This window comes from Lissotriton vulgaris, unplaced genomic scaffold (genome assembly GCF_964263255.1).
Source record: "Lissotriton vulgaris unplaced genomic scaffold, aLisVul1.2 SCAFFOLD_830, whole genome shotgun sequence".
Taxonomy (NCBI): Eukaryota; Metazoa; Chordata; class Amphibia; order Caudata; family Salamandridae; genus Lissotriton; species Lissotriton vulgaris.
The window spans coordinates 89,272-104,784 of record NW_028254425.1 but is presented as its reverse complement, the minus strand read 5'-3'; the positions used below and the strand labels follow the sequence as shown (position 1 = coordinate 104,784).

At 58.7% G+C, this 15,513-nt stretch overlaps 1 protein-coding gene across 1 annotated transcript in view; it reads left to right on the top strand.

The window, feature by feature from the left end:
* LOC147659532 (non-homologous end-joining factor 1-like) overlaps window positions 1-15,513 on the top strand; it is a gene marked incomplete at its 3' end in the record, with an annotated part of 376,856 nt that overhangs the window by 279,716 nt on the left and 81,627 nt on the right. The gene's annotated exons all lie outside the window — the stretch shown is intronic.

The window sequence follows — 15,513 nt, the reverse complement described above, 5'->3', positions numbered from 1 at the left end:
ATAAATGGAAAGCCCGGGACATGCATTACTTGATAACCCTCAGTGGTGTAGCTTGGTCATTAATATTAGGGGTGTGGGTTTCAGATTTCTCAACAATATAATGTTAAAAACATACCACAGGCAGGGCACATGAGAGGGGCTTAAGGGTCCGAGAAAATGGAGAGGAATGCTGATTGGTAGGGGTACTAATTAAGAAAAATCACAATATTTTGTAAAATAACTGTTAGAGGGGGACCTGGAGGGTCGGCCGAGGACAGGGGGGAGAGGCCTCCGGTGAGGGCCGTCTCCAGCGATCGTACAGACGAGTAACTTCCCCCCCACAGATGGACACCACACAAGGATGAGGTTAACACTCTTTATATACGATTCTTGAGGCAAGGTTATCAACGATACAGGGAGGTCGGGACACGAGGGTCCTCTCAATTCTAGTCTCTGAAGGGGAAAGGGTAGCGGGACAGTCTTGGTACCGGTCCGGTACAGGTGTGGCAAGATGAGGAGCTCACAATCCTCGAGCTCGGAGTTCTGGAAGGTCGGGCCGCGGCAGCGCCAGCCGGCAGGAGAAGATGGTTCACAAGGATGGGCCGCGGCAGCGCCAGCAGGTCCCGACGACGGTGTAGGTTGCGGAGGGCCGTGGCAGCGCCAGCAGGCAGGAACGATGGTTCACGAGGATGGGCCGCGGCAGCGCCAGCAGGTCCCGACGAAGGTGTAGGTTGCAGAGGGCTGCGGCAGCGCCAGCAGGCAGGAACGATGGTTCACAAGGATGGGCCGCGGCAGCACCAGCAGGTCCCGACGAGGGTGTAGGTTGCAGAGGGCCGCGGCAGCGCCAGCAGGCAGGAACGATGATTCACAAGGCAGGACTGCGGCAGCGCCAGCAGTCCGTCAAGGATGAGTTCTTCAAGGTGTCTCTCGACTCCAGGATACAACTCCTTCCTGCTCTGGAGCTGCCCCAGTTATAGGTCTGGCCTCCTTTGATGTCCGGACCCTCGCGCTTGGAGGTCGGGAGGTCCGGGATGAGTGAGTCCAGACACCCAGCAGGGGGGTGGAGCCAGCGCCCAGGGAGACCGGGGGCGATCGGCACCTGGCGGGGGAGAGCCATCGACACCTCTCTCTCCCATTGACCTGCCAAGTGGTCTCTTCATCTCCTGGGTGGATGGTGGTGCCTCGATGTCGGGGCCTGGCCAGGCCCAAGGTTGGGGTCGAGCTGAGGCCACGCGGCCTCGTGGTGGAGCGTCCAAGATGACGGCTGGGCCGGGGTAATGCTGCCGATGGAGGCCCGGACCAGCCGATGTCGGGGGGTTCGGGAGCAGGTGTCCCGTTGGGGACGGGTTGCGGGTTGCTTCGATGGGTTGCCGGGGTGGTTCTTCTGGAGACACCGGGAGAGCCGGTGTTCGGGCCTTATCATGCGGGGAGGGAGCGGCCCCTTCACGAGGCCTGTCCAACATGCGTCCCCCCCAGCTGAAGGCAGGGAGAGTCACCCATCTTCTTGGGTACTCTCCTCGCCGAGGCGGAAAAAGCGTGACAGGCCGTCCGCGTTGGCGTGGTCCTGGCCAGGGCGATGCTCCACAGAGAAGTCCATCCCCTGCAAGGAGATGGACCATCACAACAGTTTTGGGTTCTCCCCCCGCATCTGCATCAGCCATTGCAGGGGTCTGTGGTCGGTCTGTACCCTGAAATGGGTACCGAAGAGGTAGGGCCGGAGTTTCTTGAGGGCCCATACTACTGCGAAGGCCTCCCGCTCGATGGTGCTCCAGCACTGTTCTCGAGCCAGCAGGCGTCGGCTGATGAAGGCCACTGGTTGATCGACTCCCTCGGCGTTGAGTTGAGAGAGTACTGCCCAAACGCCATGATCTGAGGCGTCCGTCTGGACGATGAATTCCCGGCTGTAGTCGGGGGCCTGGAGCACGGGGGCGGTGCACATGGCGGCCTTCAACTTCTCGAAGGCCGTTTGACAGTCCGGAGTCCGGCTGACGGTTTTGGGGTTTTTCTACGATGTGAGTTCTGTGACGGGCCCCACTATGCTGCCATTAGCCTCACAAACCGCCGGTAGTATCCGGTGAGCCCTAGGAAGGCCCGGACCTCGGTTTGGGTGACAGGAGGTTGCCAGGACTGGATGGCAGCGATCTTGAGCTGAAGGGGGGCCACCAGACCGCTCCCACTTGGTGTCCGAGGTAGGTCACGGACCCCTGGCCAATCTGACATTTGCTGGCTTTGATGGTGAGGCCGGCCTGCTGGAGGGCGTGCAGGACTTCTCGGAGGTGGTGAAGATGGTCTGCCCAGTGACGACTGTACACAGCGATATCGTCCAGGTAGGGGGCGCTGAACTCTTCGAGGCCCGCCAGTACCTGGTTCACGAGTCGTTGGAAAGTAGCTGGAGCGTTTTTCATGCCGAATAGCATCACTTTGAAGTGGTAGTGGCCATCCGGGGTAGAGAAGGCGGATCGTTCTTGGGCCCTGGGGGTGAGGCCGATTTGCCAGTAGCCCGCTGTTAGATCGAAGATGCTCAGGTAGCGGGCAGCCCCCATGCGGTCAACCAGCTCATCCGCCCAGGGGAGGGGGTGAGCGTCGGTTCGGGTAACAGCGTTCAGGCCTCGATAGTCTACACAGAACCGGAGCTCGGGGGCAGCGCCCGGGGCGGCAGCCTTGGGGACCAGTACGACTGGGCTGGCCCAGGGGCTGTCGGATGGCTTGATTACTCCTAGGGCCAGCATTTTGGAGACTTCGTCCTGGATGCAGGTGCGCACCCGATCTGGCACTCGGTACGCCCTTTGTAGAACAGGTGGACTATCCCCAGTGTCCACGTCGTGAAGGCACCAGGGGGTGACCCCTGGGGTGAGGGAGAACAGGTCCGCGAATTGAAGCAGGAGAGCCCGACAGTCTTGGCGTTGTTCCGGGGACAAGGCTTCGGAGAGTCTGACCCCTGCCACTGAGCCATCTTTCTCACGGGTCCTCAGTAGGTCAGGGAGGGGCTCGGAGTCTTCTTCCGTCCCACTATCCGTTGCCATCAGTAGGCTGAGTTCTGAGCGTACGAAGTGGGGTTTGAGTCTGTTAGCGTGGAGGGCTCGCATGAGGTTCCGGAAGGACTCCATGTCTATTAGGTAGGTGACAGGGCCCTTGCGTTCTATCACCTTGAAGGGCCCTGTCCATTTGTCCTGCAGGGCACAGGGTTCGACTGGAGACATCACCCAGACTTGCTGGCCTGGTTCGAACACGATGGAGGAGGCATGCTGATCGTACCATTTCTTTATGTCCTCCTGACTGGCCTCAAGGTTGGCTTTGGCGATTTCCCTGAATCGCCGGGTCTGGTTGCGGAGGGTCAGGAGATACTTATATACGTCCGGAGGTGTCTTCTGGGGGGCCATCTCCCATCCTTCCTTGACCAGGCTGAGGGGGCCCCGGACGGGGTGTCCATACAGGAGCTCGAAGGGACTGAAGCCGAGGGATTTCTGGGGGACTTCTCGGTAGGCGAAGAGGAGGCACGGGAGCAGCACGTCCCATTGGCGACGTAGGGGTTCTTCCAGGCCCATGATCATCCCTTTGGGAGTGCGGTTAAACCGCTCGACCAGTCCGTTTCCTTGCGGGTGGTAGGGGGTCGTGAACCAGTAGGTGACCCCGCACTGTTGCCAGAGAGACCTCATGTACTTTGAGATAAAGTTCGTGCCCCTGTCGCTGACGACTTCCCGGGGGAAGCCCACTCGAGAGAAGGTCCCCATTAGGGCTCGGCCTACCACGGGTGCTGTCACGGTCCGAAGAGGAATGGCCTCGGGATAGCGGGTGGCGTGGTCCACCAGGACTAGGATGAACCGGTCCCCTGGGCCGTTCGGGGGTCTAGGGGCCCCACAATGTCTATTCCCACCCATTTGAACGGGGTGGTGACGACGGGAAAGGGTTGCAAGGGTGCTTTGATCTTTCGACCGCTCTTCCCGCTGGCCTGGCAGGTGGGGCAGGCCCGGCAGTGGTTGGAGACATCATTTCGCATTTTGGGCCAGTAAAAGTGGGTTACCAGGCGACTGTATGTTTTGTCTTGCCCCAAGTGCCCAGCAAGGGGGACATCGTGTGCCAAGTTCAAAAGGAAGTCTCTGAAGCGGAGGGGCACTACCAGCACCCGACTGGCCCCCAGCTCAGCAATTCTTTGCTCACTGTAGAGCAGGTCATTGTCCCAATAAATCCAGTGGGCCCCCGCGGTATCTCCCGCGCTCTGGGCGAGGGCTTGCTGCCGGAGTCCCTCGAGGGAGGGACAGGTCTTCTGTTCTTGTCGGAATTGTTCCTGGGTGGGACCACCCTCTTGACGCCACTGGGCCAGTTCGGGAAGGTCCTGGAGTTGAACGGGCCCTTCTTTGTTTTGCTCTGGGGGATTGGCGCTTAGGTCGTCTCCCTCCGGGACGATCGAGGGAGGAGGTTCTGGCCATTCGGGTTCTTCGGGACTGGAGATGGCGCGGGTGGCCATGGACCGGGTCGTTAGGCAGGCCCATTCAGGGAGGCCCAACATCCCCAGGTGCTCTCTTCTTCCGACGGCTGCCCAGGGGGAACTTTCGAGGTCGTTCCCCAGGAGGCAGTCCACAGGGGCATCATCGCGGACAGTCACCTTCAGCATTCCGGACACTCCTCCCCACTCGAAGGGGACGCAGGCCATCCGACACAGGCTTTCTGAGTTGTCGGCTGACCGGACGGGGCAAAGGACGTTCGGCAAGATCTGCTCCGGGGTCACCAGATGACGGCGGACTGCTGTCACACTGGCCCCGGTGTCGCGTAGGGCTTCAGCCTGGCGCCCATTTATGTTGACCCACTGGCTGTATTTTCTGATATTGGGGGGGAGGGGAGCCCGCGGAATCATGTCTCTTTCCCCTAGGCAGACCAGGGACATGGCGGCTGGTTCCCACTTGGGCTGGTCCGGTTCGTACTCTTCATAATCCTCTGGGGTTTGCTCTTCTCCCAGGGCGGCGGCAGCGACCTAGCGGGGTATAGGATTCTGGTTCTTCGGGCAATTAGGGTCGTTGGCATAGTGGCCGGGCCGCTGGCACCGGTGGCAAGTAACGTTTGCTCGGAACCCTGGACGCATCGGGGGGTTTCCCTGCCGGCCGGGGGCGGGGTGTTGCTGGCGGGAGCCGCCGGGACGGCGTCTCTGCCCCGACCCTGGCCTCCTCCTCCTCGGGGGCGATGGGGACCTTGGTTGGTTCTGTTTGGCTCGCTGGGCCCGTTTCGGGCAAATCGGGTGCTTTCCCATCGGTCAGCTTCAGCGGCGAGTTGCCGAGGTTCAGTCAGTTTACTGTCGAGGAGGTGCTGCCTGAGCTCGACGAAGCAGTTGTTGGAGAGGTGCTCCCACACAATGAGGTTAAAGAGTTGTTCGTAGGTGGTTACCTGGCTGCCCTTGATCCACCCCTCGAATGCTCTGCTGAAAAAGTTCACGTACTCCACCCAAGTTGTACCCGGGATCCGTTTGCAGTCGCGGAACCGCTGGCGGTACATCTCGGGCGTGAGTCCGTATCGAGTGAGGAGGGCGGCCTTCATGTGGTCGTAGGAGGTCATCTGATGGTCCGGGAGTTGCAGCAGGGCATCTCGCCCTTCGTTGACGAACCTCCCCCATAACCCGGCTCCCCAGTCACTTTGAGAAATCCGGTGGGAGGTCATGGCTATCTCATAGGCTTTGAACCATTGCTGGATATCGTCGTTCCGGTAATATTCTCTGACGACATCCTTGGGGATGTGGACTTTAGGGTCTGTTGTGCCAGGAGTGTTCTGGCGCTCGGGCACCCCGAGATCTTTATTCTGTTTCCGAAGCTCTATTTCTGCTAGATTGCGCTCATGTTCGTAGGCTAGTTTTTTCTCTTCTAACTCCCTCTGTCTTTGCTTCTCTTCCCGCTCCTCTCGGAGCCGCAAGTGTTCCAACGTTCTTTTTTGTTCCGCCAATTTCAGTTCTCCATCCAAACGCAGTCGAGCCAGCTCCAATTCATGGAGTCGGCTTTTTTCACGTTCTCGGATCTCCTCCGGGGAGAGACCCGATCTCCTTCCTTCTGTCGGAGTGGTGTTTGTTTCTGGTGCCTCGAGGCTTTGGTTTCGGGGTACGGCCGTACCCGTCTCCGCCCAAGATTCCAGGGCCTTTTTGAAGTCTTCTTTCGTGCTCAGTCCTGTGGTAGCAATGCCTAGTTCTATGCAAAATTGTTTTAGCTCTCTGTGGTTGTAGTCTTCTAATTTCTCCATCTGGAAGTTTTCTGTGGTTCCGCTCTCTTTTGTTGTCATTGTGGTTGAGTCGTGGGGTGAGTTACTCTCTGTACGATTACGCGTTGGTTCGGATCGCGCCGCTGGCCACCAATGTTAGACAGGGACCTGGAGGGTCGGACGAGGACAGGGGGGAGAGGCCTCCGGTGAGGGCCGTCTCCAGCGATCGTACAGACGAGTAACTTCCCCCCCACAGATGGACACCACACAAGGATGAGGTTAACACTCTTTATATACGATTCTTGAGGCAAGGTTATCAACGATACAGGGAGGTCGGGACACAAGGGTCCTCTCAATTCTAGTCTCTGAAGGGGAAAGGGTAGCGGGACAGTCTTGGTACCGGTCCGGTACAGGTGTGGCACGATGAGGAGCTCACAATCCTCGAGCTCGGAGTTCTGGAAGGTCGGGCCGCGGCAGCGCCAGCCGGCTAGGATGACAAGTCTCGTTCGAGAAGGGCCGCGGCAGCGCCAGCAGGCAGGAGAAGATGGTTCACAAGGATGGGCCGCGGCAGCGCCAGCAGGTCCCGACGACGGTGTAGGTTGCAGTGGGCCACGGCAGCGCCAGCAGGCAGGAACGATGGTTCACCAGGATGGGCCGCGGCAGCGCCAGCAGGTCCCGACGAGGGTGTAGGTTGCAGAGGGCCGCGGCAGCGCCAGCAGGCAGGAACGATGATTCACAAGGCAGGGCTGCGGCAGCGCCAGCAGTCCGTCAAGGATGAGTTCTTCAAGGTGTCTCTCGACTCCAGGATACAACTCCTTCCTGCTCTGGAGCTGCCCCAGTTATAGGTCTGGCCTCCTTTGATGTCCGGACCCTCGCGCTTGGAGGTTGGGAGGTCCGGGATGAGTGAGTCCAGACACCCAGCAGGGGGGTGGAGCCAGCGCCCAGGGAGACCGGGGGCGATCGGCACCTGGCGGGGGAGAGCCATCGACACCTCTCTCTCCCATTGACCTGCCAAGTGGTCTCTTCATCTCCTGGGTGGATGGTGGTGCCTCGATGTCGGGGCCTGGCCAGGCCCAGGGTTGGGGTCGAGCTGAGGCCACGCGGCCTCGTGGTGCAGGGTCCAAGATGGCGGCTGGGCCGGGGTAATGCTGCCGATGGAGGCCCGGGCCAGCCGATGTCGGGGGGGGTTTGGGAGCAGGCGTCCCGTTGGGGACGGGTTGCGGGTTGCTTCGATGGGTTGCTGGGGTGGTTCTTCTGGAGACACCGGGAGAGCCGGTGTTCTGGCCTTATCATGCGGGGAGGGAGCGGCCCCTTCACGAGGCCTGTCCAACAATAACCAACATTTTTAAAACTTTCGAAACCGAGAGCTGGTATGTGTGTATATGTTTTTAAGGTCTGTTTGTAAAAAGTCTTGGTGAATTCTGACAGACACCTCACCAAACCCAATTGAGAGCACCTGTATCCAACTTGTTACCAAAAAATACATTTATTAGGGTGTTATAACCCCCCCCCCCCCCCCTCCAGCTACATCCCTCATGACCCTACTTGTATATGGCATCCGGGGTGGGTGGGGTTGTGCTGTGGAAGTATGCATGTGTCTCAGGATGTGATGGGAGACTGGGATTATGGAGATATGGTCATTCATAGCAGCCCCCGCCGCCCGGTGAGTTTTGCAGCTTTACCGCCGACCCTCAAACTGCGTCTGTTCCCAGGATATGTTCTACCTCTCTAGCTTCCAGATTGTAAAGGGAGGACGATAGTGCGCTCACTGCTCACCCCTTACCCAGGGAGTGCTACTGATTGATCATGTTATAGACCTACTGGGTATGTACTGATCCAGAGGACGACAAAGGAGATGGGTTTCATCACTCCCATGTCAGACCCTTTCACTTGTACATACATGACTACCCTCTAGATTCAGGCGGGAGACTTCCAATTTCAAGGCTAGTCTCCGACCTTCTGATTCCTGCATGCAAAAACCTGATTCAAAGTTTTGTGAAACTGCATTAAAAAAAATCAAATGAAGACATATGTCATGCACGCTCTAATCTCCCCCTCCAAGAATACCCCTGACATCTAAAGTTAACGTTTTGTCCTTAATTCTTGAGGGGAAGGGTGGAGATTAGAGAATTTGATAGGCTTCGACATTTTATTTTTGGCAGCTTTACATAGCGCAAACAAAACCGAGTTCAGAACTCTGTTATTAAACTGACAAGCTGATTATCTGTCACCGAGCATGCCAATCGAAACGATTCTGGCTGCCTCTGTTTCAATGTATGTCAGTGGGAAAACACATTCTTTCGACTTTTTTTTATAAAATCTCCCACTTGTCTGCTCTAAAATGATGACATTTATGTTCGTCAGACCTCAAGCAGGGGCACTAGGGTGCAGTGACACAAACTGAGATCAGTCCCTTTTACACACTAGAGTGCAGGCACGCACGCACTTGTTTTCTGCCTAGTAATCTGGTTCATTCCGATTGTCGCCCCCCCTCAGTCCGCGAGTGTAAGAAATGGGACCCCTGGCCGGCCAGGGCTTGCGCCACAGCCAGTCAGAGACCGCCACTCCTATATAAAGTCGACCCCTGCTCGCCCTCTAGGTAACGCGGCGCGGGCAGCCAGGCCTATCTCGGAGGACATGTGTGAAGCATTTGCGCACGCACCCACCAACAGCAACATCCCAGGCCTCCCACAAAAGGAACTCCACACCAAGTATATATGAAAATAGTCTTTGTATTAAGAAGGACACATAGGAACATACACTTTACAATGGGCTCGAGGCACGTCAGGGGTTACAAGGGAAAAGGTACAGGCCAGGGCCAAGGGGCCACTGCCAGGAAGGTGCACATGATGGAGTTGGCATTTAGAACATATAACAACTGGGAGTTTCCTCGGACTAGGACTAGACACATAATCGCCAGGAGCTTAGCATTAGAATACGTCACGCCCCGGGGTCTCATAGGATTAGCAATAGAACTCACTCTAACCAGCATAGACATTCATGAGGCAAGGTACATAACACAACAGAGGCCCCCATCAGCAGGGCAACACATAGGAATTCTCAGCATCCCATTGGTAATAGTCAGTAGCGCCCCCTAGGCCCGATGGCTTTCCTGGGCGAGGGCGCCTGAGAGTCTCGATGTCCAGAGTGGGCTGTAAGGGGCCCGGGGCAAACCTAAACGTGGCAGCGGCCCACTAAGTGCTGGGCCGCTGAGGGACTTGGACACAGCCCTGCAGGCTCGGGGGGACAGGGGGGCAATGGTGGAGCCTCTCGTAGGGTCAGGGACACGTGGTGGGGCCTCTCGGGGCCCAGGCAGGGCCAGGGACACGTTGGAGCCTCCTCGGGGCTCGGGGGCAAATGGTGGGGCCTCTCGGGGCCCAGGGGTAAGGACACGTGGTGGGGCCTCTCGGGGCCCAGGTACGTTGGAGCCTCCTCGGGGCTCAGGGGCAAATGGTGGGGCCTCTCGGGGCCCAGGGGTAAGGACACGTGGTGGGGCCTCTCGGGGCCCAGGTACGTTGGAGCCTCCTCGGGGCTCAGGTCAAGCACTGTGGGCAGGCGGGGCCCCCCTGGGGGGGGGGGGCCCGGCATCAATGGGGGCCCCAGGGGGCCGTGACGGAGCCTCGCGGGGCTCGGGACAAGAACTGAGGCAGGCGGGGCCCCCCCCTCGGGGGACCCGGCATCACTGGGGGCCCCTCGGGCCCTGAGGCGCATGCGTGCTCGCGCCGGAGGGGAGGGGCGAGCACCGACAATGTGCTCCGACGCCCCGCCTCCCCTCCTGCAGCACTCACCGGTGGCGGGCAGACGCGCCGGTCCTCCTTGCTCTCCGGGGCTCCCTCTCGCTCCTGGGGGCCCCGGGGAGGAAGCGGCAGTGGTCCTGGTGGGACGCAGGGGCGCGGAGTAGGCTCCCGCCGACCCCTGCCTTCGCAGCTCTCTCCACAGCTCCCCGGGCCGCCGGCCAATCCGAGCGCGGCCCGGGGAAACGTCATCAGCTCAGCCCGGGCCGCCAGCCAATCAGAGCGCGGCCCGGGGGCGGGCTTCACGCGGGGTCCCGGGCTGCGGCGGTGACACACAGGGGAAATTGACGAGTGCCCGGCTCCCTCGATAAGGCAGCCAGGAAGGAGATAAAGCGAGGTAGGCACTCGCTGGGGTTGCAGAGCCTCTGTAGCACGAGGCAGACGCCGGGTGGGCACCGGTCTTGTTGGATATAGCGTTCCCAGCGCGAGGGCATGAATGAAGCGCCCCAAGGCGCAAGAGAGTGCTCCCGAGCGCTAGGAGCATAGGTGAAGCACCCCAGGGCGCTAGGACCGCAGGGAAGCACTCCCACGGGCTGGGGCACGGAAAGCAGAAGCCATAGGAAGTTCGGGAGGTCCGTAGTTCAGGAGCAGAGCAGGGCCCAGGGGGGCACGCCCTTCCCTGAGCCCATGCAGCAGCACGACCCAGGCAGGGTCCCAAGCAGGAAGAAGAAGAGAGAGAGAAGAGGGCCCACCCTCCTTTTATACAGGAGCTTCCTTTGTCTCCCAAAGGGGCAGGCAGGGAGAGAACCAGCCAGAACTGGTTATAAGGAATTTCAGGTTACTGGCCAGGCCAGGGACACTGGACGCACCCCAGGGGGGTGGAGCCAGCCTGGTGGGGGAAGGCCCGGCCAGCCTCAGCCAATTAGGCGCCAGCACACCTACTGCACACACACACCAAAGTCTAGAAGTGGCACTTCCCTTCTAGTCACACACCTGCCGCATACATCATCTTGTAGCATTCAACCTCACGAGCGCATACATACCAAACACGACCCGGCGCGCCCCACGCACCAGGAACTACCCGAGCCACATACATTCCCCATGCATTCCTATGGGAGGCAGGTCTCTCTCACCACACACACACTCAGAAGGGGAATCACCATTCCCCGGACACATATGAGCACAAAACTTCAGGGGTGGACCTGCCAGACGGGCCAAGTCCAACACATGCCCCTCCCAGCCCAAACGCAGGGCAGACCAATCACTACCGTGATGGACTTCCCTGCTGCAGGGCGATAGAACGTGGACGCGGCCCGCACTGCCGGACCGATAGACATACACAAACTGAAAATAATAAAAGTTACAACCACACACAACAAAAAAAATGAAGACATAGGCCCAACCAGGCTACCCACCTGGTACTTCTTAGTTGTCCATGACTAGGACCAGGCCCTAAGCCAGCCAGATACCACTGGTCCCTGCTAATCCGAAGTGGGGGGTGGTAACCCCTGGCCCACCATAGCCATTCTCCACTCCCTTTCTCAGTGTAGCCACGACTACCACTGTTCCTTCCACCCAGGGTCCGCACCCTCAGGTTTGCCAGAGGTCACGGGCAAGAATGCCCCACCCTACCTCTACTTCTGAGGTTCCGCGTTCTCCCAGGAGAAACACCCTCAGAACACACTTTCCTACCAGTCTTGGAACTTCCTCCCTCCACTGGTCTTCCACCTGGGAACTAAGCGTTTAGCTCTCCCTTAAAGCAAGCCGCGGCCGAGCCAGCAGGTCTTCCTTGACCGGGATACCACTTAACATCAATTCAGCCAGGGCGACACCTGACGCCTAAAACACAACAAGATGAGCCTCGGCAGCGCCAGCAGGTCTCAGTGTTCAGCTCTCCCCAAGGCAAGCCGCGGCAGCGCCAGCAGGTCTTCCTTGTCCGGGATACAACTTCAACATAAGTTCAGCCAGGGCGACACCTGACGCCTAAAACACAATCAAGATGAGCCGCGGCAGCGCCAGCAGGTCTCAGTGTTCAGCTCTCCCCAAGGCAAGCCACGGCAGCGCCAGCAGGTCTTCCTTGTCCGGGATACAACTCAACATAAATTCAGCCAGGGCGACACCTGACACCTAAAACACAACAAGATGAGCCGCGGCAGCGCCAGCAGGTCTCAGTGTTCAGCTCTCCCCAAGGCAAGCCGCGGCAGCGCCAGCAGGTCTTCCTTGTCCGGGATACAACTCAACCTAAATTCAGCCAGGGCGACACCTGACGCCTTAAACACATTCAGCGGGGTAAGGAAGGACACTATTGTCGTTGATTCAGCAGCTCCCCATCCCAGAGAACTTACACTCCATTCCTCAGCACACCTCAACATTCATCCACACTCCGTCCCCTAGACTGGTAAGACAGTTTTCCACCGCCCCTGATTCCTCAACCTGACCCTTGTGGCACAGGTACCATTACTCTAGGGAAGGGACAAGGACAATACACATTTGAACACAACTACGCAGTCCCCACTGCATCCCACCCTTCTGGTGAATCCAGAAAACCATATTGTACTAGGGAGATGATTTACCCTCCCAAGCTAGGGGCACCTAACTAACAGTGTACCCGCACACTTTTTCCACAGAACAGACATTTAAGCAACCTTTAAAACTTTCCACAGTACAGGTATTTCTAATAATCATTAAACATTTCCACAGAACAGACATTTTTAGCAACCTGGCCATACACATTGAAAACAATTACACTACTTACTACTGGATCCCACCCTTCTGGTGAATTCAGAAAACCATATTGTACTAGGGAGATTATTTACCCTCCCAAGCTAGGGCCACCTAGTCATAGCGTACCAGAATACATTTTTCACAGAACGGACATTTAAGTAACCTCATAAAAACAATAATCTCCTTTCTTTGCGACCATTTACCATGCAGAGTTTTGTAGGGAGGCCAGTTATCGTTGTGGTACTGCGCAAACACAAGTCCGGATCCTACCGCTGCCACCAGTGTAGGAAATGGGACCCCCGGCCGGCCAGGGCTTGCGCCACAGCCAGTCAGAGACCGCCACTCCTATATAAAGTCGACCCCTGCTCGCCCTCTAGGTAACGCGGCGCGGGCAGCCAGGCCTATCTCGGAGGACATGTGTGAAGCATTTGCGCACGCACCCACCAACAGCAACATCCCAGGCCTCCCACAAAAGGAACTCCACACCAAGTATATATGAAAATAGTCTTTGTATTAAGAAGGACACATAGGAACATACACTTTACAATGGGCTCGAGGCACGTCAGGGGTTACAAGGGAAGAGGTACAGGCCAGGGCCAAGGGGCCACTGCCAGGAAGGTGCACATGATGGAGTTGGCATTTAGAACATATAACAACTGGGAGTTTCCTCGGACTAGGACTAGACACATAATCGCCAGGAGTTTAGCATTAGAATACGTCACGCCCCGGGGTCTCATAGGATTAGCAATAGAACTCACTCTAACCAGCATAGACATACATGAGGCAAGGTACATAACACAACAGAGGCCCCCATCAGCAGGGCAACACATAAGAATTCTCAGCATCCCATTGGTAATAGTCAGTAGCGCCCCCTAGGCCCGATGGCCTTCCTGGGCGAGGGCGCCTGAGAGTCTCGATGTCCAGAGTGGGCTGTAAGGGGCCCGGGGCAAACCTAAACGTGGCAGCGGCCCACTAAGTGCTGGGCCGCTGAGGGACTTGGACACAGCCCTGCAGGCTCGGGGGCACAGGGGGGCAATGGTGGAGCCTCTCGTAGGGTCAGGGACACGTGGTGGGGCCTCTCGGGGCCCAGGCAGGGCCAGGGACACGTTGGAGCCTCCTCGGGGCTCGGGGGCAAATGGTGGGGCCTCTCGGGGCCCAGGGGTAAGGACACGTGGTGGGGCCTCTCGGGGCCCAGGTACGTTGGAGCCTCCTCGGGGCTCAGGGGCAAATGGTGGGGCCTCTCGGGGCCCAGGGGTAAGGACACGTGGTGGGGCCTCTCGGGGCCCAGGTACGTTGGAGCCTCCTCGGGGCTCAGGTCAAGCACTGTGGGCAGGCGGGGCCCCCCTGGGGGGGGGGCCGGCATCAATGGGGGCCCCAGGGGGCCGTGACGGAGCCTCGCGGGGCTCGGGACAAGAACTGAGGCAGGCGGGGCCCCCCCCCTCGGGGGACCCGGCATCACTGGGGGCCCCTCGGGCCCTGAGGCGCATGCGTGCTCGCGCCGGAGGGGAGGGGCGAGCACCGACAATGTGCTCCGACGCCCCGCCTCCCCTCCTGCAGCGCTCACCGGTGGGGGGCAGACGCGCCGGTCCTCCTTGCTCTCCGGGGCTCCCTCTCGCTCCTGGGGGGAAGCGGCAGTGGTCCTGGTGGGACGCAGGGGCGCGGAGTAGGCTCCCGCCGACCCCTGCCTTCGCAGCTCTCTCCACAGCTCCCCGGGCCGCCGGCCAATCCGAGCGCGGCCCGGGGAAACGTCATCAGCTCAGCTCGGGCCGCCAGCCAATCAGAGCGCGGTCCGGGGGCGGGCTTCACGCGGGGTCCCGGGCTGCGGCGGTGACACACAGGGGAAATTGACGAGGGCCCGGCTCCCTCGATAAGGCAGCCAGGAAGGAGATAAAGCGAGGTAGGCACTCGCTGGGGTTGCAGAGCCTCTGTAGCACGAGGCAGACGCCGGGTGGGCACCGGTCTTGTTGGATATAGCGCTCCCAGCGCGAGGGCATGAATGAAGCGCCCCAAGGCGCAAGAGAGTGCTCCCGAGCGCTAGGAGCATAGATGAAGCACCCCAGGGCGCTAGGACCGCAGGGAAGCGCTCCCACGGGCTGGGGCACGGAAAGCAGAAGCCATAGGAAGTTCGGGAGGTCCGTAGTTCAGGAGCAGAGCAGGGCCCAGGGGGGCACGCCCTTCCCTGAGCCCATGCAGCAGCACGACCCAGGCAGGGTCCCAAGAAGGAAGAAGAAGAGAGAGAGAAGAGGGCCCACCCTCCTTTTATACAGGAGCTTCCTTTGTCTCCCGATTTAGAAAAGGGGGTGGTGATGAACAGAGTGTCTGAGTTAAACAGACCACTCTTACCCAGTCCAAAGATCAGGGCTTGATCCATCACCGTTATTTATCTCACTGCCCCATCCCAGCTCAGAACCTGGCTATGTGCAAATCAGTCTGTCCCTGGCCCAGTGCACCATGGGAACAGGGCAGACTAAACTACCAAGCCAATTCTTCACCAGAAAGGAGACAAGCTACCGGGGACCGGTTTCTGGCATTTCAGCCTTCTTCGGCCCGGCTTGCTTGAATCCTGATGGAGCAGTGAGAAAGGGACTCATGTCTGAGTATACCCTGCCACACCTATAGTGGCCAAAAACGATTTAGAAAAGGGGGTGGTGATGAACAGAGTGTCTGAGTTAAACAGACCACTCTTACCCAGTCCAAAGATCAGGGCTTGATCCATCACCGTCAGGATTCAAGCAAACCGGGCCGAAGACGGCTGTAATGCCAGAAACCGGTCCCCGGGAGCTTGTTTCCTTCCCAGTGTAAGAATTGGCTTTTGTAGTTTGGTTTGCCCTGTTCCCATCATGCACTGGGACAGGAACAGACTAATTTGCATACAGCCAGGTTCTGAAACTGGGATGGTGCA